Source organism: Gossypium hirsutum, chromosome A05 (genome assembly GCF_007990345.1).
Source record: "Gossypium hirsutum isolate 1008001.06 chromosome A05, Gossypium_hirsutum_v2.1, whole genome shotgun sequence".
Classification (NCBI taxonomy): Eukaryota; Viridiplantae; Streptophyta; class Magnoliopsida; order Malvales; family Malvaceae; genus Gossypium; species Gossypium hirsutum.
Window position 1 is genome coordinate 79,956,788 of NC_053428.1, and position 3,785 is coordinate 79,960,572.

The 3,785-nt window shown below is 37.6% G+C and overlaps 1 non-coding gene across 1 annotated transcript; it reads right to left on the bottom strand.

The window, feature by feature from the left end:
• Nucleotides 1-3,321: 3,321 nt before the first annotated feature.
• On the bottom strand, nt 3,322-3,427 carry LOC121230002 (small nucleolar RNA R71). Its single transcript, XR_005927954.1, has one exon. It is a non-coding gene; the product is annotated as a small nucleolar RNA R71 (small nucleolar RNA).
• Nucleotides 3,428-3,785: the final 358 nt, after the last annotated feature.

Sequence of the window (3,785 nt, forward strand, 5' to 3'; positions counted from 1 at the left end):
TAGCCACTCCCATAGTCTAAATCTAACAATTGGCAACACCCACCTTTCCACTATGTTAGCCGAATACTCATTCTCTTCTTAGTCCTAAATTCGGCACCTCCAACAAAATAGCTTAACAATTTCAACTTTCATGCTAACATAACAAGCAACTTAACACATCCATATAACTAGCATGCTAATAGCATCAAGGTATCAACTAAAATTTTTAAGCTCCTTAGCCGAATCCTAACTCTCCAACAACCCCAAATCCAACCACGAGATAGATAGAATTTAGACTCATCACCCAAAGGTTGTATATACTTCCAAAAATAACCTTGAACATACCTTAATCTAGAGGACCACCTTGGCCGAATCTTCCTTCTTCCTCTAGTTACGGCAATTGCAAAAGAAAGAAAACATGAACACTCCTTCTTCCATCCTCATTTTGTTCATCTTTTCCTTTTAATTCCTTTCTTTTATTTATTTTAATTGTTAACTAGTAAATAATTGCATTGAATTCAACCTAAGGGATGGGCATCATGGCATGGCCGGCCACTACTTGGGTTTTTTTGGCAATTTGACATGCAAACCCAAGATCCCTCACTTTGTTATTATTTGGTCCTTACACATTCCCCTATCATATTTTCTTAAGTTCTCAACTAAGTCAATCACACGAAATTCACATTCATAAGTCTAAATTAAATCATCAAATTTTCACACATGCACTAATACACATAGAGGACATGCAACTAAATTTTAAATAAACTCTTGGGACTCGGTCTTATGGCCCCAAAACTACATTCCAACTAGGGTCTAATTTAGACTGTCACATCATGGAATCCCACATTGCATCCAACTTGAGACATTTTATAATGGTCTTAATGCTCACATGAGGACGGTAGTGGACGCTTCTGCTAATGGTGCTCTCCTTTCTAAGTCCTATAATGTGGCTTATGAAATTATCGAAAAAATTGCCAATAAAAATTACCAATGGCCAACCAACCGAGCAGCGTCAGAAAGATGAGTTGCTGGAATACATGAAGTAGACCCTCTTACTTCACTCGCATATCAGGTGTCATCAATATCCTCAATGCTTAAAATCTTACTACTAATGGGTCTAACAGTTTTGCATCACAACCACCAAATCAATTCGAAAATATAGCCTGTGTTTATTGTGGGGAAGGACATTTGTTCGAAGAATATCCATCAAACCCAGAATCCATGTACTATGTAGGTAACCAGAACCAAAACCGAGAAAGGTAAGGACTGCAATCAAATTTTTATAACCTACCCAAATTTTTCTTGGAGTAACCAAGGAGCTGGAACCAGTAATACTTACACCCAACCTAAATTGACCCAGCCACCAAGTTTTCTCCAACAAGTTCAGAAACCAACCCAAGCTGAACCATCCAATGGCTTAGAAAATCTATTGAAGACATACATGGCCAAGAATGACACCTTAATCCAAAGTCAAGCAGTTACATTAAAAAACCTAGAAAACATAGAAACGGGCCAAAACAGAGAAAGTGGGTCAAAGTACGAAATCAACACGGCTGGACTTCCTCACACGGGCAGCCCACACGGTCGTGTCAATTTGGTAGGCTCGAACACGGCCTGAAGTAATCGAACACGGACGTGTGCCACAAGCATGTCCCTGCCAAGCCCAAGTTGAGTCCAATTCGAAAAAGGGAGACAGAGAAGGGGGAGTAAGGAATTACTCCAAGAAAGCCGATCGATCCATCTCGGAAGCCGAATTCATCATCAAGACTGAAGATTTCTCCTCAATTTCCCTTCAAGAGTTTTGGGTTTTCTTTATGTTTTGTATTCTTTATTCTTCTAAGATGTTTTCTTATTTAGTCATAAACTAAATCCCCTAAATACCTACGGGAAATGAAACCTAAGACGAATCTTGTTATTATTTTCTGAATCGTATGATAAATATTTAACTTGTTCTTAATTATGTGTTCTTAATGCTTGTTTTGATATCCCAGGATACTGATTCAAGACATGCTCTTATTCAGAGGAGGAATAGACCCTATCTAAAAGTACATTTGCCATAATTAAGCGGAGTTGATTGCGCGCCTAGAAATAGGGTGACAAGTTTTTGCCGGATTAGGGTGAAACCTAATAAGGGGATCCATAGATCGAGTTAATGCAACCCTAGAGTGTTAATTAGAGAAAAGTCTCGGTTATTCAATCTAGGGATTAGACATTATTAGTCTTGAATAGGGATAATAACATAACTTAGGGATCTCTACGGAACAACTTGAATGAATAAATCATCCGATTCGGACCCAGAATAACAAGTAAAGTCTAGGTGGATTTTTCCTTAGGTATTGTCTTAAGTCAATCGATTTTCCCCAAAAGTAATTCCCCAATTCTTTTCTCTGTGCGTTCTTAATTTAGATAATTAGTTAATTAAAACAAAACCTCTTTATTTTTAGGTTAGATAATAAAAAGGCAGTCATTACTAGTACTTTTAGTTCCTTTGGGTTCGACAATCTGGTCTTGCTAAAACTATATTACTGTTCGATAGGTACACTTGCCTACATCACGATAATAGTTAATTCAAGAACAAGTAATTATAAATATTTAAAACCTATCACAAAATCACGCGATCAAGTTTTTGGCGCCGTTGCCGGGGAACTAAGATATTAGGAACGCTCAATTTTTATTACTTTAGCCATTTATTTTTCTTGAAATTTAATTTAATTTTACTATTATTATTATTTATTAACCTACTCTTTCTTTCTCTTGGCAGGTTTTTTATAGTTTATGACTAGAAAAACCCGTCGGGACCATTACTTTTGACGAGAATTGATCGCACAGTTCGTAGAAACCAAAGAGAAATAAGATGAAGCTTAAGATACGTGGAGAACGAGTAAGAAGACGATACTCAACCCCAACCGAAGAGATGGCTAAAAACCAAGGCAATCAGCTACCTCCTGCAATTGCGGCTAATCAAAATCCTGCTCCAAATACTATGTATGACTATGCTAAACCTTCTTCATAGGAACTGAGTCAAGTATAGTTAGACCTGCTATTGCTGCGAATAAATTCGAACTGAAACCTAACACAATGCAGATGATACAGCAGTTTGTTCAGTTTGATGGTTTGCAGGATGAGGATCCCAACACTCACTTGGCCAATTTTCTGGAATTTTGCGACACTTTCAAAATTAATGGCGTTTCTAATGATTCCATTTGCCTTCGGTTATTCCCTTTTTCACTAAGAAACAAAGCTAAACAGTGGTTGAACTCGTTACCACGAAGGTCTATCACTACTTGGGAACAAATGACCGAACATTTTTACTAAAATATTTTCTACCTGCTAAAACGGCTAAGTTACATAATGATATCTCTTCTTTTGTGCAAATGGACTTAGAAACACTTTACGATGCATGGGAGAGATACAAGGATCTATTGCGAAGGTGCCCTCACCATGGGTTACCTCTATGGCTGCAAGTTCAATCTTTTTACAATGGTGTGAATCCCTCGACAAGACAGATGATTGACGCAGCTGCTGGAGGAATCATCAACAAAAAAACACCTGAAGAAGCTTATGAATTCATTGAAGAAATGTCACCGAATAACTATCAGTGGCAAGTCATGAGGACTAAGCCAACAAAAACATCAGGCGTTTATAACATACGTCCAATAATGAGGTGTGACTCAAGTGGAGGAGGTGTGCATACAGAATATCAATCCTTCAATCCTACAACCAAAGAGGAACAAGTCAACTATATGGGTAACAATAACTTTAGATCTCAAAAGAACCCATATAGTAATACTTATAATGTAGGTTGG